General features: G+C 39.2%; 1 protein-coding gene and 1 pseudogene across 6 annotated transcripts in view; both read right to left on the bottom strand.

Moving 5' to 3' along the window:
- LDLRAD4 (low density lipoprotein receptor class A domain containing 4) overlaps nt 1–27,467 on the bottom strand; it is a 422,279-nt gene that overhangs the window by 304,810 nt on the left and 90,002 nt on the right. The gene's annotated exons all lie outside the window — the stretch shown is intronic.
- Nucleotides 16,814–18,437, bottom strand: LOC125081628 (60S ribosomal protein L31-like; annotated as a pseudogene).

Genomic DNA, 27,467 nt, shown 5'->3' with positions numbered 1-27,467 from the left:
CAATCACACTAATAAGTGAATATAGTTACGGTGCAGGACACAAAATCATGTAAAATTCAATTGCATATCTATATGCACATTATCTACGTACACTAAGAATGAACAATACAAAAAGGAAATTAACAAAACAATTCCACTTAAAATAGCAACTAAAAGAATAAATAAAATACTTAGAAATAAACTTAAGTAAAAAGAAGATTTGTACACTGAAAACTAAAAAATATTGCTGAAATTAACAAAGATACCAATAAATGGAAAGACATCTCATGTTCATAAATTAGAGGACAATTGTCAATACTATCCAAAGTCACTCTTTACATTCAATGCGATCCTTATCAAAATCTCAGTTGTGGGGCACCTGGGTGGCTCAAGTCAGTTAAGTGTCTACCTTCAGCTCAGGTCATGAACCTGCAGGCCTGGGATCCAGCCCCACATTGGGCTCCCTGCTCAGCGGGGAGTCTGCTTCTCCCTCTCCTTCTGCTCCTTCCCTTGCTTGTGCTCTCTCTCTCTGTCAAATAAAATCTTTAGGAAAAAATCTCAATTGTGTTTTTTGCGGAAATAGCAAATCTATTCTAAAATTCATATAAAATATCAAAGGACCCCAAAAAGCCAAAAGAATCTTAGAAAGGAAGAACTGAGTTGGAGTTCTCAACTTCCTAATTGCAAAACTTGCTACAAAGCTACAATAATTAAAAAAGTGTAGTACTGGCATAAAGACATATAGTCCAATGGGACAGAGATCCCAGACCATTCTATTGGTACAGGACTCAAGTGGAAAAATGAAATAACCATATGCAAAAGATGAAGTTGGACCCTTACTTAACACCATGAGTAAAATTTAACTTAAAGTGCCTGCCTGGCTAAGTCGGAAGAGCACATAACTCTTGATCTTGGGGTCATGAGCTCAAGCCTCACGGTGGGGGGGTGGAGATTACTTAAATAGGTAACACTTTAAAAATTTTATAAAATAAATAAAAATTAAAAAACAAAATATAACTCAAAATGAATCAATCTAAACATAAGGAACTGAAAATATAAAACTCTTAGAAGAAAACATAGAAGAAAAGTTTTACATGACATTAGATGGTAACGATTTAGATAACACACCAAAAATTCAGGCAACAAAAGAATAAATAGATAAATTGGACTCATCAAAATTAAAAACTTGCACACCAAAGAAAACTTAAATCAAAAGACTGAAGAGAAAATTCACAGAATTGGAAAAACATTTCAAATAATGTTTCTGATAAGGTTGATGTCCGAAATATAAATACCCACAACCCAAAAACAAACAAAAGCAAGCAAACTGATTAAAATACAGGCAAAGGACTTGAACAGATGTTTCTCCAAAGATACACAAATGGCCAATAAGCACATGAAAAGATGTTCAACATCATAAAGCATTAGGAAAATGCGAATCAAAACACAATGAGAGACCACTTCACACCCAAGAGATTGGTTATTATCAAGAGAAAAGAAAAAATAAATAAAACAAAATAACAAGTGTTGATAAGGGCATGGAGAAACAGAAACCCTTGTACATTGTTGGTGGGAATGAATAATGGTACAGCTGCTGTGGAAAACACTACCGAAGTTCCTCAAAATATGAAACAGAGAACTACAATACGGTCAAGAAATTCAACTTCTGGGTATATAACCCAGAAGCACTGAAAGCAGAATTTGAACAGATAATGTGTATACCAATGTTCCCAAAAGCATTATTCATAGTAACCAAAATGAAACAACGCAAATGTCTTTCAAAAGATGAACAGATAAAATGTGGTATATACACACAATTGACTATTACTCAGCCTTGAAGAGGAAGGAAGGTCTGACATTTGATACAACATGGATGAACCTGGAAGACAATATGCTAAATAAAATAAGCCAAACACAAGAAGACATATACTTTGCTTCCACCAAAAGCACAGAAATTCATAGGAACCAAGTAGAATGGCAGTTGCCAGGAGGCTGGGGGCATGGGAAACAGTGACTCAGTGTTGAATGGAAACACAGTTTCTGTTTGGGAAGAAGAAATAGTTTTGGTGGTATTGGTTGCACAACACTGTAAAAGTACTTAATGTCATGGAGCTATACAATTAAAAAATGGTTAAAACAGGTGCATGGCTGGCTCAGTGGGTGGAGCTTGTAATCTTGGGGTCATGAGTTCTAGCCCCACACTGGGTGCAGAGATTACTTAAAAAAAAAACAAAAAACAAAAAACTTAAAAAAAATAGTTAAGAGGCGCCTGAGTGGCTCAGTTAAATAAGCATCCTGCCTTCGGCTCCAGTCATGATGCTGGAGTCCGGGGATGGAGCCCTGTATCAGGCTCCCTGCTCAGTGAGGAGTCTGCTTCTCCCTCTCCCTCTGCTCCTCCCCCAACTCATGCTTCCTCTCTCTCTCTCTCTTGCTCACTTTCTCTCTCGCTCACTCTCTCTCTCAAATAAATAAATAAAATCTTTTTATTTAAAGTTAAAATGGTAATTTTTGTTATACATATTTAACCACAATATTAAAGTGTTAACAAAAGATACATTGAAAATGGCTACTTCTAGGAAGTGAGACTGGGGAATTTTTATTTCCTTTTTAAATTATTTATTATCTCTATTTTCAATATGTTTTCATAATCTCTTATTACCATCTTAATAATAAAACCTTTTTGTTTTATTATTTTTTAAAAAAACAAATATCAGCATTTTATTTTGGTACTGTACCTATTCTGGCTATATATAATTTTATTATGTTTTTAATCTAACTTTTTCTTTACATTTGAAAACAGTAACAAGTTTAAGAAACAGATAGATATATAAAAGGATGAGAAATGAGGGGTACGTGGATGGCTTAGTCAGTTGAGCATTTCACTCTTGGTTTTGGCTCAGGTCATGATCTCAGAGTTGTAAGATTGAGCCCCACATCAGGTTTCCTGCTCAGCAGGGAAGGGAGTCTACTTGTGATTCTCTCCCTTTCCCTCTGCCCCTCTCCACCTCAAATATATATGTATTTGAGAGAGAGGTCGAGAGAGCAGAGGCAGGGGGAGAGGCAGAGGGAGAGGGAGAAGCAGGCTCCCAGATGATCTGGGAGTCAGACATGGGGCTTGATCCCAAGACCTGGAGACCATGACCCAAGCCCAAGGCAGATGCTTAACCATCTGAGCTACCCAGGCACCCCAAATAAATAAATCTTTAAAAACATAAAATGATAGGTTCGCCATGTAACATTAATTTTGGAAGAGCCATTAATTTAATCAGTGAATGTTACTCTTAAGTTGCAATGCAAAGTAGTCCTTGAAATATGGAAAACGGGACACCTGGGTGGCTCAGTCAGTTAAGGGTCTGCCTTTAGCTCACATCACGATCCCAGCATCCTGGGATCGAGTCCCACATCAGGCTCCTTGCTCAGTGGGGAGCCTGCTTCTCCCTCTACCTTCTCTGCCTGCCGTTCCCCCTGCTTGTGCTCTTTCTCTAGGACAAATAAATAAATAAATATTTTTAAAAAAGAAACAGGGAAAACAAAACTATCAAATGCCTCTGCCTTTCCTACCAAAATATGCTGCTATGTCACAGTTACTATAAATTAAGCATAAACAATATTTTTAACTATTTTATGTATTCTTCAGAAAGAATGTATCTTTTCCCTCATTCAACCCCAAAGTGGGCTAAAAATAAAGCCCCTTGGACTCACCATTGTCCTCTTCAGAGGAAACAAAGTCAATGAAAAGCATCATCTCAAAACACCATCATCCCTGTCTACTCTCCACCCTAAATCTCCCACAAATCTACCCACCTAATAACAAAAAAGCACACAAGCCAGAAATTGTTTATAGGAGCCATATGGACAAACAATTAAATCTGATCCTAAGATGTTCTTAAGTATTAGCAATGAAGCCATATATATATATTTACATACACACGCACACACACAGAAGCATACACACATACAGATTAACAACCATCAATGACCTCTAAAAACTGTCTTCTTCACAGAAATGTAAAGACAGAGAACATGGCAGTTCAGTTCTATTTTCACCAGAACCTTATCTTGGCAAAGTAAACATATGTGTGAGAGTAACCTTTACACCCTCAGAAACATTCACAAACAAATCCACCAATGCTGTATTCAAGAAGGGCACAGCAGTGTTCAGGGCTGAGGATTCTGTTAGAGTCAACAGCAGTAGTTACTGTTCTTAAATCTCTCTGCTTGAGAACCTCGACCACTCTTAATTTGTGAAACAAGAAAAGATGAAAAAAGAAATGTGATTTTACCCACTCATCCCTCACCTCCATAAAACATCTGACTAGAGGACCCCTTAACAAAACAAAGGGAGAGCACATAGTATATTAGTGAGTTTACTTCTACAAAGGAAAAATCGAGGGAGAATAGAAAGGAAGAATGATCGGTGATTAAAAAAAAAAAAAAAGCATCACTGTGTTCAGAGAAGTTGCAAGAAAGACAGTGGATGAAAACAGAGCCTTGTCTATCTCTGGTCTCCTGTTTGAGCCACAGAAGATGGAAAAAATGGAAGAAGGGAGGGAGAAAATGTGAAGCTGTAGAAGATCATGTAGTTCTTAATGTTCCAGTAAATTAAAGTCCAAAAATTTTCCAAGACCATTATTTGCTACTTAGATGCAGCTACCTCTGTGACAAAAATCTAAAGAGACTAAGGTTTCTTTGACCATATATCCATTCTGCTGTGACTATATTTTCCCATCCTGAAGAAACACCAGGGTATAGTGACAGAGCATAATCTTTTAAATTTGATTTTGAATCCTCACTCTGCCTTTTGCTGGGTGACAATTTTCAAGTTACTTAACTTTCACGAAACTATTTTTCTTATCCATAATAATGGAAATAGCAGAATTTTCTCCTTCTCTGGATAGTAAACAAACACAAAAAGACAATGAATTAAATGGAATTTCCAAACAGCATTTTCAATGCAACGAGGAGACAGGTGCAATTTAAAGACTTCAAAATATCTGTAACATCTGCCCCAAGCAGGTTAGATTGGGCAGAAAGTAAACAGAGGGAGGTAAAGGAAAGAAGCACAGAGAATTAAACAGACTCAGTGTTAGAAGATCCCAAAGACCACAAGCAAAAACATACTTGAAGGTGAAGAGCACATCTTGAAGAAGATAAGCTATAGCCCACGTTCGCAACAATGGGTGCAAAAAATGATATGAGCAAGGCAGTAGCAGAAGCTCTCCAGGACTTCAGGTTCAAAAAAATCAAAAGAGATGAGGCTATTCAAAAAAATCTCACAGCTTAAAAAAAAAAAAAAAAAAAAAAAATCTCATGCATGAGTCATATTTGCTGGAAACAGCCCTATCTACGATGCAGCAGAGATGGAGGGAGGCTCTGGACTATGAAGTCTGAAAAGCTACCCTAAAAGCTTTCCCATACCACAATACCTCTTGAAAAAACTTGGACTCAGAAAATCCAGTAGACTCAATGATGAATAGTTTAAAAAAAAAAAAAAAACTGGAGAAGCAATAAAAAAGATATTCTATTGAAAAACTGTAAAACCATAAAACTTACCATGAGCCAAAGAACACTTCCTAGAATGTTGCCACAAATCAGATGAAAATTGCGACCAAATAGTTTCCATAAATTTTCAAAACTTAACAAGGTAATCACCTCTATGAAGACAAGGGAAATTAAAAAAAAAAAAAGACTACAAGGTACAAATGTAAAAAATTCAAGATAGATACGGTAAGAATCAAGAGGAGGGAAATAAAATATGAGCTGGCAGAAATCACAAAAGAAATTTTAGAGGAAGAAAAAAATAGAAATGAAAATGAGGGGCACCTGGGTGGCTCAGTGGGTTAAAGCCTTTGCCTTCAGCTCAGGTCATGATCTCAGGGTCCTGAGATGGAGCCCCATATCGGGCTCTCTGCTCAGCAGGAAGCCTGCTTCTTCCTTTCTCTCTGCCTGCCTCTCTGCCTACTTGTGCTCTCTGTCTGTCAAATAAATAAATAAAATCTTTTTTTAAAAAAGGTTGCAAAATGGTAATATTCTATTTTTCCGCAGGGAGCCTGCTTCCTCCTCTCTCTCTCTCTCTCTGCCTGCCTCTCTGCCTACTTGTGATCTCTGTCTGTCAAATAAATAAATAAAATCTTAAAAAAAAAAAAAAGAAATGAAAATGAATTTGAAATAAGCAGAAAAAAGGAAAAGATATCACAGAAAATAAAGGAAGGAACGGAGAATAGGATTTTAAAAGCCAAAAAACAAAACTGGACTCATTGACACAAGTACTTGCTATCAATTAAGAGCTAAACTTTGTCCTACAATAATCTCACATGGTGGAGGTGAGAATTCATGGGTTGATACAACTGTTTATAGAAGTGGTTCAATCACCATCTTTATTGTTACTATCAGCATATTTACAGCATCATTTATTTAGAAGACAACACAATAGCCAATCAAAAGTTCAGGGAGATAAAGATCTACATTGGAGTCCTCAGCCCACAGATAAGAGTCAAACAGAAAAGCAATGGGCCCACAACAAGATACTAACTTTTAAGGTAGAAAGAAGGATCCCTAATAAAGGCAGAATAAGAGATCAAAGAAGTAGTTTACTAATGACAGTACTAATGATGCCCATGATGATGGTAAGAATACAGTGTTTGCTATATTATTACTACTGAAGCATTTGCTATGTATGATAAGCATTTTAATATATCCTCACATATAACCTCTTGAGGAATATAGTGCTATCCCCATTTTATAGATGAGGATATCGAGGTTTGTTCCAAACCACATGGAAGTTTCAAGATGACTGAGGGCAGAGCTGAATGCAACAAAGAAGTCCAGTAGAACAGGCCTTAAAAGTATACAACATGATCTGCCAACATGAAGGTCACCATGAAAGCAATTTCAGTGAAATGCAGAGGACAATGCTAAACTGCAAGCAACTAAGAAGTGAACAGGACAAGAAGAAATAAAGACAACGCTAAACACCTCATTAACGAAGGTGAACTACAAACAGAAGGACAAACTGGCCAGCAGGATAGGGGAAGATTCTGTGCTGGTTATAGATTCCAGGTCTGGGTTTCCACTGTGTTAAGGTGGGCTGGGTGGAGTTTTGACTAGAGCATTTCATGGGCTTACTGCACTCTCCAGATCTGCCCTCTCAGTCTTTTCTCAGTACTCTTTGCTCTCCCATTGACCTCCCACAGATACCCACACCTGTGACTTCAAATCTCACTTTACACGATTGGGACTCAAGGTTACAGACCTTTGGCTATGGTTCCATGTCAGCCTTTCCAGTGGCCTAGAAAGACACATCCACATGGATGTCCCACCTTCTTCTCAAAATCAAAATGCTCAAAACCGAAGCCACCATCTAAACCCACGAGTCTGCTCCTTCTCCCTTTTCCCCATTTCTGTCACTCTTCTTTATATATAGTAGGTGCTCAATAAATATTGAGTAAGTCATTTCTGAACCTTGCTGCCTCAAAAATACATTATGCTCAATGTGGTTAATGAAGCTAAAGGCATACAATTCTTTTTCAAGACTTGGTATGCTAACTCTGACATCTTTTTGAAGATTACATCATTACTTGACCTTAATTATTTTCTTGTTTTAATTAGTATTTAATTAATTAAAAAATTAATAAGGTTAATAAGGGTTACTAGGTGGCTGAGTTGATTAAGCATCCAACTCTTGGCTTCCACTCAGGTCATGATCTCACATGGGTTGTGAGATCAAGACCATGGTGGAGTCCATGCTCAGTGAGAGTCGGCTCAAAGATTCTCTCTCTCTGCCTCTCCCCCAACTCACACACACACACACACACACACACACACACACACACTCTCTAAAATAAATAAATAACTCTTTTTAAAAAATCAAGAGGTTAATAAAATATTCCAAAGTAGTCACTGGAAACCCTATGCCCTATATACATTTAACATCATTCCCAAGAAATCTGACCCCATATGCTCAATATTTACATCTTATCAGAAACAAAAGTCTCTTTTTTCTTGATACACAATCAAGAAAGAATTCCAATCATACAACTAAAATAGAATCAAGTATTCATCTCAGTATATCCATCAAAGTATAAATGCTACAATTTACAGTAGTATAATACATTATCAGAACTTTCTGCTTACGGTGATATATTAAGATATTTTCATGAAATTTATTTGAACACCCCCAGAAAGCTTAAGTGGTAAAAGCACTTCACTATTTTTTACTTCTCCAAGCTAAAAATAAGGAAAGGCCTGGAATTCAGACCCTTTAAAATGCATATATACAAATCATCCACAACAAAACCAACGAGAAAAATTGAGATGAGGGTAACTGAACAAAACTGGTACAACAAAGAAGCTGTTTCAGTTTTGTTTTGTTTTTTTTTTAGATCTTATTTATTTATTTGACAGAGAGACAGAGTGACAGAGGGAACACAAGCAGGAGGAGTGGGAGAGGGAGAAACAGGCTTCCCACTGAGCAGGGAGCCCGATGCAGGGCTCAGTCGCAGGACCCTGGGATCATAACCTGAGCTGAAGGCAGACGCTTAAGGACTGAGCCACCCAGGTACCCCAAGAAGGTGTTTCCATACTAAGGCATACTTTTGCCTGAAGCAAAAGGATACCAGCAATACTGATTCTGTGTTTATTTAAAATTTTAATATCTTGTTCACCATGGACTTTGGTCCTAATTTTGATTTTTCAAAGTATTCTTTATTACTGATAATAAATTTTTTTTTTTTTAAGATTTTATTTATTTGCCAGAGAGGGAGGAGAGCGAGCGAGCACAGGCAGACAGAATGGCAGGCAGAGGCAGAGGGAGAAGCAGGCTCCCCGCCAAGCAAGGAGCCCGATGTGGGACTCGATCCCAGGACGCTGGGATCATGACCTGAGCCGAAGGCAGCTGCTTAACCAACTGAGCCACCCAGGCGTCCCTGATAATAAATTTTTGGTACCTCCTTAAGTTGGTACCTGACTCTAGCCCTGGCCCCGTGATACATGACTTAAGGAGGGAGAAAACAAAAGAGCAAAGAGCACTAACATATTTACTCTGTTTCCTGCTTAGCACACAAAAATGATCAAGCTCTACAGTCCTTGCACCCCTGAATTAAATTGCCATTTAAAAATATCCATTCCTCTCCTGATTGCTATTCCTGCCATTTTACACAGCCCAAGTAAGTTCTCACTTCTAGGAGCTTATGATAAAAAAGGAACGTCCCTGATGAAACCAAACACACAAAGAACATGTAGTTAGAAAAATAAAAATACACAGATATGTATTTCTTAAAAGAACATTTTCTAAAGAACAAACTATTTTCTGAGGAGTCTGAAAGAAAGCCGCTCTCTTTCAACTACTCCTGTTCCCAACTGCTTCCCCCGCTAACCAAGCTTCACAAAAGTAGAAATCCAGAACCGCTGCTGCTGGTTTCATAACTGTCTGGGAAAAAAAGGAAAACTTTGAGTCGAACTCTTTATGTGACACAAATTTCCATTATCCAAAATTGGAAAGGTATAATGTTGAATACAAAAAGGGGAGAGAGCCATATTTAAAAGCAGATTTGAAATAAATACCTGTTGTTTAAAAAAAAAAAAAAAAGAAATCAAGAAGGAAAATACAATTTTTCACAGAAAGTAATTGTCAAATTATGGAAGTGTGTGGTAATACAGCACAGAAGCTGACTGGATCCCTTGATTTTCTACTTAGGATTAAGTTTTCTATGCTGTGAATTAATATTTTATGCGTTAACTAAAGGGAACAAGCAGAGGTTTTTTTTTTTTTTTTAAGTTCTAAATATAACTATACTGCCTTTCACTGCTTTCTTCACAAATAAAGATTTTAAGATTTTGTGTTTATTCTTAATACATTATTTTTGGAAGAAAAGTCACCACTATAATTATCCAAATCTGACAGCTGTAAAACTGTATGGAAAGGACTAGAAAACAGAAGACACAAAGAAACTAATTCAGAGCTATATAAACAACCAATTAAAATTTGAGGGAGATTAATAGAGTTCAAAAGAGAATAATTAAATAGCCACTAAAAGCCAAACAAACTACAACTTTCAAAAATCATGCACAGAAACAGGTTTTGAAAATGTCTGCTACTACATCTGAGATCACAGAGTAGTAACTTTCAGAAGGAAGCTAAAGAGAGAACCAAATAATGAACAGATTTCTGTGGTGAGAAGCAGTTCCTAAGCATGCAGACTCAGAGGTACAGGGGTAGCAAATAAACCTGTTGTTTAATGAACTGCCTGTCTGCTAAGCCAGATAACGAATGGGAAGCTAAATCTCTCAGAACCCTAAAGGATGCTCAGGATGAAAATTAACTAGCTTCTGCTTGCTGATTTTATAAACATGGAGGGAGAGCAAGGGATAAAAGACTGATTTGAAAAGAAGTTATGAAATCAAATATCTCAAATTATGCTCACTTAACAGAGCTCATTTTAGCTCACTAAAATACTGTGCTTACTCACTACCTCCAATTTACTTTTCCCTGATTTTACTAGAAATCATTTCATCCACAGTCACAGGAAAGGCTTCACAGTTCCAGTAACAGAGAAGGGCCACATCCTAAAGGATCCCATACAGGACCGAACTCAAAACCCTTTTTGTTGGGGCTATGCAATGCTGGGCTATACACTTGGATATGGTCCACCTGATGCTGTGGGCATTTATAATATGTCAAAGGAAATACTAAAGTCAAGAAACATCTTCGGGGGGGCGCCTGGGTGGCTCAGTGGGTTAAGCCGCTGCCTTCGGCTCAGGTCATGATCCCAGGTCCTGGGTTCAAGCCCCACATCGGGCTTTCTGCTCAGCAGGGAGCCTGCTTCCTCCTCTCTCTCTGCCTGCCTCTCTGCTTACTTGTGATTTCTCTCTGTCAAATAAATAAATAAAAAATCTTTAAAAAAAAAAAAAAAGAAACATCTTCGGGGGCTCCTGGGTGGCTCAGTGGGTTAAAGCCTCTGCCTTCGGCTCAGGTCATGATCCCAGGGTCCTGGGATGGAGCCCTGCATCGGGCTCTCTGCTCAGCGGAGAGCCTGCTTCCTCCACTCTCTCTCTCTGCCTGCCTCTCTGTCTACTTGTGATCTCTGTCTGTCCAATAAATAAATAAAATCTAAAAAAAAGAAACATCTTCAAACTCCAAATTACACTGGTCTCCCCCTGGCTTACCACTCCATGCCATGTTACCAACTGGCAGCAGTATTCCCTTAAGCCTTCGCCTAGTCGATCAGATGAGAATTACAAAAACGGATTTTTCATCTCCATATAAAGAAAAGATTTCCAAACTTAGAAGTGTCCAGAAATAGGATTATGTTCCCTATTAAGGTGGTGAATTCTCTGATGCTAGAAGAGATCAAGCACTGTCACGGTAACCCCTTGTCAGAGGGAATTTGTTCAACCAAAGGAAACTAACTGCACCAAGAGACTCAGGAGTACTGGTCCTGCTGCAATCCTGGAATGAAAGCAACTGATTCCCATGAGGTATTTTAAAAAAAATAAAATAAAATAAAATTTTAAAAAACGGCCTCTTCCCTAAGCCAGAGTATGCATTTTAAATGTTTTTGTTTAAAAGGCTCCCTCTAGGTTAGATGTAACATAAAAATAAAAATAAAGTAGAAGCAACTGGATTATGGTTTTTTTAAGATTTTATTTATTTGACAGAGAGAGATCACAAGCAGGCAGAGAGGCAGGCAGAGAGAGAGGGAAGCAGACTCCCCGCTGAGCAGAGAGCCCGATATAGGATCCTGAGATCATGACCTGAGTGGAAGGCAGAAGCCCAACCCACTGAGCCACCCAGGTGCCCCAACAACTGAATTTTGTTAACACAAAACTTTGTAACACAGTCAGCCTAATTAGATTAATACAACCTTGGAAACAGAATGGGCAGACAGAAATGCAGCTAAGAGACTTGAAAAGGAAAGCCACAAAAGAATTTCTAATGTGATATGCAATAAAGTTCATTGTCTCATCGGAGACTGGGGACCTCAGGCACCATCAGAAGTAACTAGGGTTTTATAGCCATGCGGGTTCCACTGTCCCCGAGTCAAAACAAAAAGGTTTTAATGGCATATGAATCAGCCCATTTGGCTTGGTTTTGGTTTTCACCCCTTCTTACCTTTGGAAATATAGATCAAGAATTCTTTTACTTACAAAATTATTATTTAAAATAATGATAATAATTCAACATAGTGAACCGGAGTAATGCCTCCTGACCTAAGCATTAAATCTTACCAGTTTTAGAGCCAGAAGGCAATCAATGCCCTAAAATGCACACATCTAGATGTCACTTCATTCACGGCTACCAAAATTTCAGTCACTTGAGTGCCCTCTTCTGTTTTTGCCACAGCTACAGACCAACTGTAGCAGTAAAGCTCCCACTGTCATACAGTGCCATTTTAAATTCAGATGAAGAAAAAAAAGAAGAAGAAGAAGAAATGTTAGCCTACAGATGGGCATTTATTCTAATTTCTGAGGACACACTTGAGATCCACCATTAATTTAAGCTCCATGCTGCCAAGAGAACAGAGATGACCACGGTCAGGAGGGGAAGCAGCTTGCAGTGCTGTGAAGTGGGGGCTAAAGGTGAGGGCCTGGCCTCATCTCTGAGGAGACCAGCTCCTCTGTCAGAGAACACTCCTAACGCTGACACACCAAAGGAATAATCACCTTAGTAACGGACAAGCTAAAGGGCTAAGTCTGTTGTACAAATGGGCCGAATCATTCAAAACAGCAGATATGCAGGATGTGGAACTCAGAAAAGTCTATTCCAAATGACACTAAGAGAAAAGTACTTAACACAATGTTAAATTCAACTCTGAATGTTAATAAAGACTAAAAGAAAGCACATATTCTCCTGGTAGAAATTGCTGGTGTCATGCGACAATGAGTTTTTTTTCCCCCAAATAACTTTTATTTTAACCATATGAATAGTGTTCACTGGAGAAAATACAAAAGGACAGATAAACAAAATAAAATCACCCATAATCTTTTCATTCAGACAGAAACATTATTTCTATTTTGTTGCATTCTCCCAGACTTTTTTCTACATTAATATAAACATACACATTTTTAAGTAAAGTGGAAGCATAGTGTACATACTGTTTTGTAACTTGCTTTCTTTAATAGGTTCTATGTTCAAAGACTACAGTTCAACAATTTTATAAGGTCCTCTAGTGACACCACATAAAATACACAGGTGTACCACCAGTTACCCAACCAATCACTAATTGCTGTGAATTGACAAAAAAGATGGAAGATAACCAATTTCAAATGTTAATTTTTTTATTTTTATAAAGATTTATTTATGTTAGATTGAGAGAGAGAGAGAACACGTGAGTGGGAGGGGGGCAGAGGGAAAGAATCTTGAGGCAGACTCCCCATTGAGTGTGGAGCCAGACGAGGGGCTCAATCCCAAGACCCATGAGATCATGACCTGAGCTGAAACATAAAGTCCAACCAAATGAACCACCCAGGTGCCACTCAAATGTTAATGTTTTTAAAATGATGGATCCCTCCTGGTGAAGAAATACGATTTGTAAATCCACCAAAATGAATTCAGACAAATAAGAAACACTCTCTTTTTAAAAAGGAGTCTTGACAGAGCACCTGAGTAGCTCAGTATGTTGAGCACCAGACTCTTGATTTTGGCTCAGGTCTTAGTCTTGGGGTCACAGGATTGAGCCCCACATCAGGCTCCATGCTCAGGGGGGAGTCTGATTCTCTCTCTCTCTCTCTCTCTGCCCCTCTCCCACTCCCTCTCTCCTTCTCCCCCCACCCCAAACAAATGGGTTTTTTAAAAAAAAATCTCAGTAGCTGAGCAGGCAAGGATCTTCCACCCAAGTTGCTCTTGGGGATGTGTGCACTATGGTTGTGGGTTGATCCCTAGGATCTTTGGGTACACTTGAGGGTCATTTAAGGACTGTCTCTTTATTGTTACAGATCCTGCCTTTATATTAAATTATCTTCCTTAGAAACTGACTCTTTCTTATTATGAAATGTCTCTGTCTTTAGCGATGCTCCTTGCCTAAGTCCCCTTCACCTAATATTGTAAATAGCTAAACCAACTTTCTCTTGGTTTATCTGGTGCAGTTGCATTTCATGTAATAATATATTTAAGTAGAAACTCACCATGTTGCTATTCTTCTGTTTGTCCCACCTGTTTTCTCTCTCTCCTTTCTTACTTTCTGATTCCTCAATTACTTTTCATCATTCAATTTCCCTTCTATTACCCTATTAGTTATACACTATTATTTTAGTGATTACTTAGAGATTACAACATACACTTTAATTAAGAGATACACCTCATTTTATTCTGCTTTGTGATTTTTTTTCAAATTGAAAGTTTGTGGCAACCCTACATCAAGCAAGTCCATTGGTGCCATTTTTCCAACAGCATTTGCTCACTTCATTTCTCTCTGTCACATGCTGGTAATTCTCAAAATATTTTAAGATTTTTCATCATTATTACATTTGTTACAATGATCTATGATCCTTATTTCCTGGGACACAACAATATTGAATCTAGGCCAATCACTAACCCTACAAAGACCTCTATGTATTCAAGAAAAAGGAAAGTGAGAGAGTACATCTCTCACTGCAGAAGAAAAGTTTGGAACAAACAGAGGTTTGTTCCTGGGGTTTAGGGAAAGAAGCTGTCTCCATAACAGAAAGGGGCAAAGTGTAGCCCAAGTGCTGATGTAGAAGTAGAGCCATTTATGCAGATCAAGTTAAGATAATTCATGAAGGAGGCTACATAAAACAACAGATTTTCAATGTATACAGAATAGCCTTATATTAGAAGATGATGCTATCTTGGACTTTCATAGCTAGAGAGGAGAAGTCAATGCCTAACTTCAAAGTTTCAAAGTTCAGGCTGACTCTCCTGTTAGCTAGGACTGATACGGCCAGTGATTTTCAGTTAAAGATAATGCTCATTTGTCATTCTGAAAATCCTAGGGCCCTTAAGAATGACACCAAATCGGGGTGCCTGGGTGGCTCAGTGGGTTAAGCCATTGCCTTCGGCTTAGGTCATGATCTCAGGGTCCTGGGATCGAGCCCCACATCAGGCTCTCTGCTCAGCAGGGAGCCTGCTTCCTCCTCTCTCTCTGCCTGCCTCTCTGCCTGCTTGTGATCTCTCTCTGTCAAATAAAAAAAAAAAAAAAGGAATGACACCAAATCTACTCTGCCTGTGCTCTACAAATGAAACAACAAAGGCAGAATGACAGCACATCTATTTATAACATGGGTGACTGAATATTTTAAGCCCTCTAATGAGAACTAGGTTCAGAAAAAAAAGATTCCTCTCAAAATATTACTGCTCACTGACAATGCACCTGGACATCCAAGAGCTCTGATGGAGATACACAACGAGATTAGCATTGTTTTCATGCCCGCTAATGCAACATCCCTTGTGCAGCCCAAGGTTCAAGGTGTAATTTCAACTCTCAAGTCTTATTATTTAAGAAATACATTTCATAAGGCTATAGCTGTCATAAATACTGATTACTCTGGTGGATCTAACCAAAGTAAATTGAAACCTTCTGGAAAGAATTCACCATGGTAGATGCCATGAAGAACATTCAGGATTCATGGAAAGAGGTCAAAATATCAACAAATACAGGAGTTTGGAAGAAGCTGATTCCAACCCTCACAGATGACCTTGGGGGGTTCAAGACTTCAAGACTATAGACATGACAGAAATGACAAGAGAACTAGAATTAGAAGTGTAGCTTGAAAATGTGACTGAACTGCTGCAATCTCATAAAACTTGAACGGAAGCTTCCTATGGATGAGCAAAGAAAGTGGTTTTTTGAGATGAAAGCTCCTCCTGGTAAAGATACTGTAAAGACTATTGAAATGACAAAAGGGACTTAAAATCTTAGTTGATAAAGCAGTGGCAAGGTTTGGAAGGACTGTCTCTAATTTAAAAAAAAAAAAAATTTTTTTAATTTTTATTTATTTATTTGACAGAGAGAGAGAGATCACAAGTATACAGAGAGGCAGGCAGAGAGAGAGGAGGAAGAGGTTCCCCGCCGAGCAGAGAGCCCAATGCGGGGCTCGATCCCAGGACCCTGAGATCATGACCTGAGCCGAAGGCAGAGGCTCAACCCACCGAGCCACCCAGGCACCCCAAATTTTTAAAGAAGTTCTACTGTGGGTAAAAATCTTTGAAACAGGATTACATGCTACAAAGAAATAATTTGTGAAAAGAACAGTCAACTGTGAGCCAATCTTCATTGCAATCTTATTTTAAGAAATTGCCACAGCCACCCCGACCTTCGGCAACCACCACCCTGATCAGTAAGCAGCCATCAATATCAAGGTAAGACCCTCTACCAGCAATAAGATTTGACTTGCTGAAAGCTCACATGATGGTTAGCATTTTTTACCAATGAAGGATTTTTTTTTAAAGATTTTATTTATCTGACAGAGAGATAGAGAGAACAAGCGGGGAGAGCAGCAGAGGGAGAGAGAGAAGCAGGCTCCCCACTGAGCAGGGAGCCCGTTGTGGTGCTCAATTCCAAGACACTAGGTCCATGACCCAAGCAGAACACAGACACTTAACCAACTAAGCCACCCAGGTGCGCCAATGAAGTATTTTTTAAATTAATGTATATACAAGATATTATTTTGTTGTTGATGCTCTACAGTCAATATTCATGTAGAATTTTCTACACAGTTATTGTTTTTGTTACTCTTCCTATTTCTTCCTATATTTCTTACTATATTTCCATGCTTCCATTTGGAATCATTTTTCCTTCTGTATAAAAGAATTCTCTTTAATATTTCTTAATATTAAAATTAAATATTAAATATTTCTCTTTAATATTTCTTTTATGGGTCTTCTAGTGACAAATTCTCTCTGCTTTTGTCTGAAAGTGTCCTTTAGTTGCCTTCATTTTGAAAGATATTTTCACTGGGAAGTGAATTACGTTGACAGTTACTTTCTTCATCGCTTTAAAGATCATTTCATTGTCTTCTCATTTCAATTATTTTGTGGAAAAGCCTACTCCCGGTCTTACAGTAGCCCTTTTAAGATAATGTATGCTTTTCCCCTCCTGCAGTTTTATACCTTTGATAATCAGCAGTTAGTTCTCATCCACATTAACTGTCTGTAAATTTTTGAAAGTGGTGATAGGTATACAGGTGACCAATGTATAGAGTTTGTTTGGTGAATCTTCATCCTTTGTTATGTTTTCTGGTCAACTGCACACAGATACAATATGAAACATTCCTTATTCCTTCGGCCCAGACATCTTTGTTGAGCCTGATGTCAATGTACGCATGTGGAATTCCCATATCCTTCATGGCAAATTTCCAGCTCTCTCTGAATGCCCAAAGGGCACACTTCTTGAAACCCACTCCTTGGATACACTTGTAAATGCCGATGGTGTATTCATTGTCACTATATTGTTGATGGCAGAATGGCCCTCTTCTCACCACCCTTCTTTGCAGGAGCCATTCTGCTAGGCCCTGGTTAGAAAACCCTCTGGCTGCTTTTTAACACTTTCTCTTTGTGTTTTGGTTTTATTATGGTGTTAGGTGTGGTCTTCTTTGTATTTATCATGTTTGGAGTTTTAGAGCTTCTTGAATCTCTGACTTAATATCTTTATACAGTTTGAGATTAATTCTCAAACAGTATCATTTCAAACATTGCTTCTGCCCCAATCTGTCTCTTCTCTCATCGTTTCTCTTTACTTACACACATCCTGGGTCACTTCACTGTGTCTCATATGGTTCCTATGCCCTTCTATTTTCCTACTCTTTTTTCTCTCTATGTTTCAGCCTTAATATTTTCTATTGGCCTATATTGCAGAGTTTGCTAATTTCCTATGTCCAATCTGCTATCAAATTTATCTATTTAATTCATTTTATTTACTGTGTCTTTCTTTTCCAGCAATTCCATCTGGGTCCCTTTTTTATACATTCCATTTAATCTGTGAAATTCTCAACTACTTTCTTGAACATATTAATGACAGCTCTTTCAAAATCCATACCTAATTATTTTAATAGCTGGATCACCTGTTGCTGTTTTCAGCATTAATTTTCACTTTTTTTTTCTTTTAATCATTTAGCCCTATTTCCTAGCATCCCTGTTGATTTTTCATTGAATGCCAGACACTGTGTATTAAAAACTAACGAGACAATCTGTGAGTCTGGCTGATGTTATTCTTCAGAGATGATTTATTTTTGCTTTCTGGCAGGTTATTAGAATTGGGATGGACCACTATAATCCACTCTGAGTTAAACTGGTTCAAAGCAACATTTCAGTCTTTTGTGAAGGATGCCGTATTTCAAGTTTACTCTTACTCCTGGGGGAGGCCAGACCCTAGCAGGAAGTCTAGAGTGCTTACCAGGTCTCCTTTTCCTTGACAAGCCCTAAATTCCAAATTTTGTTTCCCTGGAACCTATTCACTGCCTGCTTAACCTCTCAGCCTTTAAGAATAGCTTTCTCACAGCATGGAGTTTCCTCAAAAAGTTGAAAATAGAGCTACCCTATGACCCAGCAATCGCACTACTGAGTATTTACCCTAAAGATACAAATGTAGTGATCCAAAGGGGCACATGCACCCAAATGTTTATAGCAGCAATGTCCACAATAGCCAAACTACGGAAAGAGCCTAGATGTCCATCAACAGATTAACAGATAAAAAAGATGTGGGGTGTGTGTGTGTGTGTGTATAATGTATTGTATTTTATATATCTGTATATATATACACACACACACACACACATATATATATATGTAATGGAATACCATGCAGCCATCAAAAGAAATGAAATCTTGCCATTTGCCATGACATGGATGGCACTAGAGGATATTATGCTGAGCGAAATAAGTCAATCAGAGAAAGACAATTATCATATGACCTCCCAGATATGAGAAATTTGAGAGGCAGAGTAGGGGGTTTGAGGGGTAGGGAGGGAAAAAAATGAAACAAGATGGGATCGGGAGGGAGACAAACCATAAGAGACTCTTAATCTCACAAAACAAATTGAGGGTTGCTGGGGGAGAGGGGATAAGGAGAGGGTGGTTGAGTTATGGACATTGGGGAGTGTATGTGAAATAGTGAGTGCTGTGAAGTGTGTAAGTCTGACAATTCACAGACCTGTACCCGAGGGGAAAAAATACATTATATGTTAATAAAAATTAAAAAAAAATAGCTTTCTCTTCACTTCTTAACCTCTGAGCAGTTAACACATCTGCAAATGCTTTGAAGAGAACAGCAGTGCAGATAATTGGGCTCATCTTAACATTCTTCCCCTCTGTCCAAGATCCCAACACTCTTCATGGTTCCAACTCCAAGTTTTGTCTCCACATAGGACTGCCAACAGCCCCATTAATGATCCCAGCTTCATGGAAAGCACTTTCAGTTTGATTTGTTTGCCTTTCAATTCCCAGAGCCCTTATGAAGGACCAAATACGTCAAGGAGAAAACCATCACAGAATGTTGGCTTGATCGGTATTCTTCCCTTCTCTTCAGTACCCTGGTTCCTCAAGTCCTGGCCTTTTTTGTACTTTTCCAGCTTTTTTGTACTTTTCCAGCTTTTCAAGATGGCTTTATGGCAAAGTTGACCTATAAGCTACTCCACTTTCACTAAAAGCAGAAATGAACTAGTGGCTTTCATCTTTGGAGCTCTTTCCTATCCAGAAATCTCTCTTCTTTTGGAAGTTACTCTAAAAGCCCTCAAAGTTACATAGCTAAATAGCTGCTGATTTAAAAGCCCAGATGAGTAGGATCCAATTATTTCAACTACTCATCAGAATTCTACCTAGGCTCACTACATATACTGCCCTGCTCCGATTGCAACTCTGAATATTTCCTGGGGTTTGACACACCTGGATTTGCCAACTCTCACTGCTGGGTTCACCTCTACATATATCCAACTTCCTTATATCTGGTCCAAACCATTTTGTCTTATGAGTCTTCCTTCTGGGCCTACCTGCTCCATATTTCCAGTCACTAAGCCACATAATCAGACCTAAACATAAGACTCAATTCCACCTACCTGTCTGGACAATTCTGCCCATACTCTCAATCCAAGTCAAGCACCATCCAATGTTTATCTTCCAAGTTTGGAGACCCTCCTCCCCTTTTCAAGTCTCATCTGTGAACTGTTGGTAAGCAGGCCTTCACTTTCAGGGAGAAAAGACCAGCTCTGTTATGCAATACAATGACTTATAAGATATATATATTTGGTCATCCAGATAACCAAAACACATTTCTCAGATATATGTGGTCTTCACCCATAGTTCCTGAAAAAGCTTCAGAGCCATGAAGGTGAAAGGGTGTCTTATTATTAATAAAGGTGACTTCTGAAACTCACCCAAGGGCAGGAGCTGGTTGCCAGGAGAACCAAGTGATTAGAGGGTTGGAACATTTAGTGCCCTGCCCCATGAACTCTAAGGAGGGAGAGGGGCTGAAGGTTGAATCAGCCAGTGGTCAATGACTTATTAATCATGGCTATGTAATCAAACTTCCATAAAAACCCAAGGGGACAGCCTTTTTAGTCCTTTCTTCAGAGTGCTTCCATGGCTGGGGAACTGCCACTGAGCCAAGCTTAAGGTCCATGAGGACAGAGATTCCTTTTGTTTGTGACCTTGCCCTTATGTGTCTCTTTTTCTGGCTACTGATTACATCCTTTATTATATCCTTTAATAAACTGGTAAACATAGGTGTTTCTCTGAGTTCTTATAAGTCACTTCAGCAAATTATTTGAACCTAAGAAGGAGGTCCTTGGATCCTCCCATCTTTCCTTCTGCCTGCTGACCAGAAAGAAGCATGGGTAATAAACAGCCTGGGCCTTGTAACTGACATGTGAAGGGGGGTGGGGTGGCAGTCTTGTAGAACTGAACACTTAGCCTGTGGAATCTGTTACTATCTCTGCGTAGTGTCAAAATTGAGTTGAATTCTTGGACACCCTGATGATGGGGACTGCATGCACACACACAAAGAGACATACACACAGACACACACACACACAGTTTGGAATTGAGTGCAGGAACGTTAAAATAGATGCTGTTGGCTAGGAATGCCTGAGGCACTCACCTGGACCATATTACTTGTGGCAGGTTGACAGGGCCTTATGGTTCTGATTATGACTGCAAAATGCACCTAAGCAAAAAAAACATCCAGGAACTCTGAAGAACAAGATTTATTACCCAGAGGTCTTGGAGGGTACATGGCAGGCCTGAGAGCCACACAGCAAAGTCAGAGGTAGAAAGAAAGGGAGAGACCACAGAACTAGGGGTCTGCCTTTATTAGGGTCTGAGAGTGGGATAGCTTAGGATTTCATGGGTTCACTCTTCATTGGCAAATTGAAGACATAAGAGTAGGAATTAAAGAACAGGAAGGAAAAGGCAGGGTTGCTCAAGTGGTCAGTTATCTATGTGTTACCTGGGGCTTTCTAAGGAGAACTTCATGGATGGAGGCAACCTGGTTCACATGTGTGAAATGTTGGGGTTGGACTTGCCTGGTTTACAACCCTTCAAGCAAGGCTGCTTCTTCCCCCATGGACCTCAGGGCACACAACCCAATAGTCCATTGTTCCTGACTGCTATTTCCAGCATTACACATCATGGAGAGGGGAGTTACATGCAACCTGGGGAGCCTGCAATCTGGTGTTCTGAAGGCTTGATGCCTCATTAAGAACCCTTATGACCTATGGAACTACCCAAGAGAAAAAGAGGTAGAGCTTTCTTCCTCTAAGCAATGACCTGAGACCTTCTTAGCACACCTGGAGGGGGAGGAGCTCTCCTGGTTTACACAAAATCAGCCTATGCACACCACCTAGAAAAGGGTCTACTTTTTTTTAAAATAGATATTCATTTATTGGAGAAAGAGAGCACATGCATGTGTACGAGGAGGAGGGGCAGAGGATGAGGGAGAGATTCTCAAGCAGACTCCCTACTGAGCGCTGAGCCCTACAGCGGTTCAATCCCATGACCCTGAGATCACAGCCCTGAGATCATGACCTGACCAGAAATCAAGAGTCTGACGCTTAACTGACTGAGCCACCCAGGCACTCCAAGGGTCTACTGATTAGATACATATGTCAACCTTCCAAGAGGAAGTTGAAAAACTGGTTTACCAGTTGTCATCTCCAAAACACGTAGCACTCACAGGCCATGCTTACCTACCACTAAAGCTGTTTCCAAATGCACTGGGCCAGTGGGGACTACTGTTTAATTCTTGTTGATAACACTTTTTCAACAAGTGTGCAGTTTCTAATGTTAATATTTCAAAATAAAGCTAAGTCATTTTTATTCCTTTTACACATATATTACTACAAGAGTAACAGCCACATCACAAGAAGTGTTAAAATTAAAAGAACACTTTCTAAATAAACTATCTGACATGGTTTAACAATATAAAAACAACTACCATTTTTCCAGAGCCCTTTGCTCATATCCCTTTGCTGCCTCTAACTCATAAAATATTCTTAGGTCAAAAATAGTCTCTTTTATAAACAAATAAACAAACAAACAAAAACCCAGGCTCTTAAATACAGAGAACAAACTAGTGGTTACTAGAGAGAGGGTGTGTGAAGAAATGGATGAAATAGGTGAAAGGGATTAAGAGTACACTTCTCTTGATAAGTACTGAGTAATATATAGAACTGTTGAATCACTACATTGTACACCTAAAACTAATATAACATTGTATGTTAATTATACTGGAATTGTAAAAAATTTTAAATTAGTTTCTTTTAAAGTGTCCTTTCTAATCTACTTGTGACTGAGAAATCCCAGTCTGTTAGGAAATAAGTCAAAACTCCATAAATTCTACCAAGATATTTCCCCTTGAGCCCCACCGATTCCCAAATTCATTACTGGGATGACTTGAAGATGTTGCTTCTTCATCTGATACTAGCAATTTGAAAACAGACCTTTCAACACTAACTTTGTGCTAAATTTACCCATGAGATATTACTAAAGAATGGGCTGAGAGCAGTGGAAAGATATTTTTTGGATCCACCTAGTTCACAATAAAATAATAATGATTTCTCTTGCTTCCCTCCATTTCTGTCTTCCAAAACATAAAAAATAAAAAACAAAGAACAACAACAACAAAAAAAAAAAAACCCAACCTGCAAAAAGAAATGATTTTCCTCACCTCTAGCACTAAAAAATCACTCAATGAAGGAGAGGATCAGCCCACCCCTGTATGGGGTTGGTTTAAGAACACGGCCATGCAGGGGCACCTGGGTGGCTCAGTGGGTTAAAGCCTCTGCCTTCAGCTCAGGTCATGATCCCAGGGTCCTGGGATCGAGCCCCGCATCGGGCTCTCGGCTCGGCAGGGAGCCTGCTTCCTCCTCTCTCTCTGCCTGCCTCTCTGCCTACTTGTGATCTCTCTCTGTCAAATAAATAAATAAAATCTTTAAAAAAAAAAAAAAAAAAAAGAACACGGCCATGCAGACTAGCATGAGATAAAGGGAGCAAAGGCAAAAAGAGGCAGAACCATCACTGTCCTCAAAGTCCTTACAATTTCGAAGACCAAAAAAAAAAAAGAGAACACAGCTGTGAACAATTAAAAAGCAGTACATCAACAGGTGCAAAATGTTCTTGTTCAAATGAAATGCACACGAATGCCAAGGAGACTAACTTCCCCGTTCCCACTGTGGGGAAGACTGCGGGGGAAGACAGTCCTTAAACAACTGTTTATCACGGGGAAATCGGGTTCACCACAGATAAAAACAACCCAAAATTGCTCATTTGCCAAAGGAAGAGAATGGTCAAGAGCACATGTGAATGGTACTTGCAGCCCATAACCACCCTCCCTTATGACCACACCGTTGAAGCATGGGGCTGCCAGCTGGCCGGCTGTGGCAGAGAGCTAGGGTGCAACTGACCCCAGCCTCCAACGTGAGGCTAAGCGAGGCGTCCAAACCCAAACAGGTTGCCCACACATACTGATTCTCACAGGTCTCTGCGAAAATGAGGACGCAAAAAGTTTTGCAAGCTTGTCCTTTCTTCCAAAGAATAGAGATAGCAAAAGATGAACAAAATAACAGATCCTCTCTAGTAACCCCCCAATTCTATGAAGATGGAGGCCCTCTTTAGCACTTCTTCACCAAAAATGCTTACATTTGTAGATCAAGCCCCACAGATGACACAAAGCAGACCAACCCCTTCCTGTAGTTAACAATCAGTAAAACGATCAAAGGTAAAGGAAAAAAAAAAAGGAAAATCACACAGAAATAGAACCTTGTGTTTCTTTTATATTATTTTATTACCATCTCTCTCAAGCTCTAGGCTTAAACAAAAAACACAAGACATATAATACACCTGAGGCTTAGAAAGAGTTTTCCCCACTGGTTTTATAATTATAATTATTTAAGACATCTCATTCATATAACTTTAAGAGGAAAATCATGCAGTAATTTAACTTTGAATTTATTTTTTTAATGGTGCTTTCCCATAGTTCCTACAGTATATAGCTTCCTCTGGATTTTTATTTTACAGATTAGCCAAAGACATCTGGATGACTCAGGAGATTTTTCCAAGGCAACCTGAATGTGTAGGACTCCTTCCAGTCAGGCCTGGGAGCATTTCCTCTACCTCCAGGCTAATCTATCATCTTTCCTAAACAGAAAGACAAGGAAACCAGATGGTACTGCCCATTGTCACAGTCCCTAATGTATTCACCTCTTAAGAACCCCCTAAAGGTTATTTCAAAATCTCACTTGAGGGGCACCTGGGTGGCTCAGTGGGTTAAGCCTGTGCCTTCAGTTCGGGTCATGATCCCAAGGTCCTGGAATCAAGCCCCGAGTTGGGCTCTCTGCTCAGCAGGGAGCCTGCTTCCCCCTCTCTCTCTCTGCCTGCCTCTTTGCCTACTTGTGATCTCTTTCTCTGTCGAACAAATAAATTTAAAAAAATTTTTCCCCAAAAAAAATCTCACTTGAGCACACTGTAATGACCAACTGAAAAACATCATTCGGTGTGGTTTGTACTCTTGAGGATAAAACTGGGGTAAAAGTCAGCTTTGCTGGCCAATGCAAGTGGTGCTACCAATGGCCTGAAGAATAATGGACCCTGAGAGTCAATGGAAGAGAGCTGGTGACATCAAAGAGAACTGATGGACATGAGAGCTTTTTGCTGCCACCACCACCACCAGGACCACCCTCTCAGTGCTGCTTCCAGGACACACAAGTACTCTCTCACATAAGGATGGATCTATAAGCAGAGACTATCAGTAGGCCCTGAGTGGGATCTGCTGCCCCATCCTGAGGAGACTGAAAGTCAGCCCCCCTGAGTAACTACTTAAGGATGGGATGGAATCTTAATCATATTTGTGCCCCACCTACCACAAATCTTGGCATATAGGAAGCCCCCAATACACTCTGACTCAACAGTAAAATAGACAGATGAATGAATGAATGAATGAATAAATGGATTTGAAATATAAAATAAGAAAGGTCACATGGATCTTCTGCCTTCCCCAGTAATAATCAAGGCTTTTAATTTGTCCTTATCTTTATAACAGCCCTCCAGGTAGGTAGTGTTCTCCTCATTTTGTGGAGCAGGGAACAGAGGCTCAGTAAATTAAATAGTTTGTCTAAGGCCACAGTAATTAATGCTAAGTGTGGAACAGGAATTTGAACTTTTACTTCTTCTGTCAAAACCTGCATCTTTCCAAAACACCAAATCATCTTCTTAAGGGCAGTTTAACACTGCAAAGTTTCCCAAGTAAAATTTAAAAATAAGCAAAGGTAAATATGCTAATTTCAAAACTAACAAATTATATTTCTCAGACTGTCTACTGTAAGCAATATAAACCCAAACATGCCAAAACACAAAACTGATGTCAAAACCTGGAAGCTGTTATTCCAGATATAAACAGCAAAAGAAACCTGGAAACCTCAGACCCAGTGACAAGGAACTCAGGTCAGGACCACACGTAGAAAGGAGTCCAGGGGATAAGAAAAGCACAGAGCCAGCTAAGGCTTCCTCCTCCAACCCCACCTCAGGGGGAATTTACTGGTCATTCCACTCCAGTGCTAATAGCCTCTCTGATCAGATCAGACTGTTAAATCTCTGAGAGCAAGTACTGTGTCTTCTACCTATATATATTTTTTTCTACCATGACATCCATCCCCACACTGTCCGTATCACAAAATGTTAGTTGGATTAATGTTGAATTAATTACTGAACAAATAAAAGGCAAACTCTATAAGCAAATTAAATGTAATAATAGCAAAAAAAAACAAAAAACAAACAAACAAAAACCCCTAAAGTGCTCCCTGGCTATGGAGAGGATTAGGTTTTCTTTTGGTTATTAGAGCAAACACAGTCCTATTCTTATCTTTCCCCTAATTGCAAGCCCAAGCAGGCCTAACAGCATCTCCTGTCTTCACTATAATTTGGAAGAAGTGGATAATGCCAACCTGCAGATCAAAAACACTATCATCTTGGCCATTTATCCAGCTCTATATTTCTCATAATGAATCTTTAAGTGATCCCATTAGTAGTTTTAAGGGCATCTATCAGTAGTTTTAAGGGCAGTGATAGAATTCTTTGGAGAAGATGGACCCTGTAGAATAAAGGTCATATGGATTCAATTCACAAAGAAAGGCAATAAGGGGCACCTAGGTGTTAGACTATGTTAAGCATCCAACTCTTGGTTTCAGCTCAGGTCATGATCTGGGTCATGAGATCAAGTCCCACTCTGGGTTTCATGCTCAGCCTGGGGTCTGCTTGAGTTTCTCTCTCCCTCTCTTTTCCTCTAAAATAAATAAGTAAATCCAAAAAACAAAACAAAGGCATAATTCCCCCCAACACACACATATAACAAATTCATTTCTGGATATCTTGATAAATCACAAATAGAAACTGCTTTTTAAAATTGTATGTTTGGCCAATATGGTACTGGCACAAAAACTGACACATAGATGAATGGAACAGAATAGAAAACCCAGAAATTAACCCCCAGTTATATGGTCAATTAATCTTTGACAAAGAGGGAAGAATACCCAGTGGGGAAAAGATGGTCTCTTCAACAAATGGTGATGGGAAAACTGGACAGCAACACTCAAAAGAATGAAACTGGACCACCTGCTTACACCATACACAAAAATAAACTCAAAATGGATTAAAGACCTAAATGTGAGACCTGAAATTGTAAAAATCCTATAAAAGAACATAGGTAATGACTTCTTTGTCATTGGCTGTAGCAACTTCTTTCTAGATATGTCTCTTGACACAAGGAAAACAAAAAGAAAGATAAAATACAGGGACTACATCAAAATAAAAAAACTACTGCACAGGGAAGGAAACAATCAACAAAACTAAAAGGCAACTGAGGGGACCGAGTGGCTCAGTCAGTTAAGCATCTGACTCTTGATTTCACCTCAGGTCATCATCTCAGGGTTGTGAGATCTAGCCCCACATCAGGCTCCAAGCTCAGCGCAGTCTGCTTGAAAGTCTCTCTCTTCCCTCTCTCTCTGCACCCCCCACCATTCCCACATTCTCTAAAATTAATAAATAAAATCTT

The sequence above is a fragment of the Lutra lutra genome, chromosome 12 (genome assembly GCF_902655055.1).
Source record: "Lutra lutra chromosome 12, mLutLut1.2, whole genome shotgun sequence".
Lineage (NCBI taxonomy): Eukaryota > Metazoa > Chordata > Mammalia > Carnivora > Mustelidae > Lutra > Lutra lutra.
Note: the sequence above shows the minus strand (reverse complement) of the source record. Positions and strands in the feature narration are given on the sequence as shown.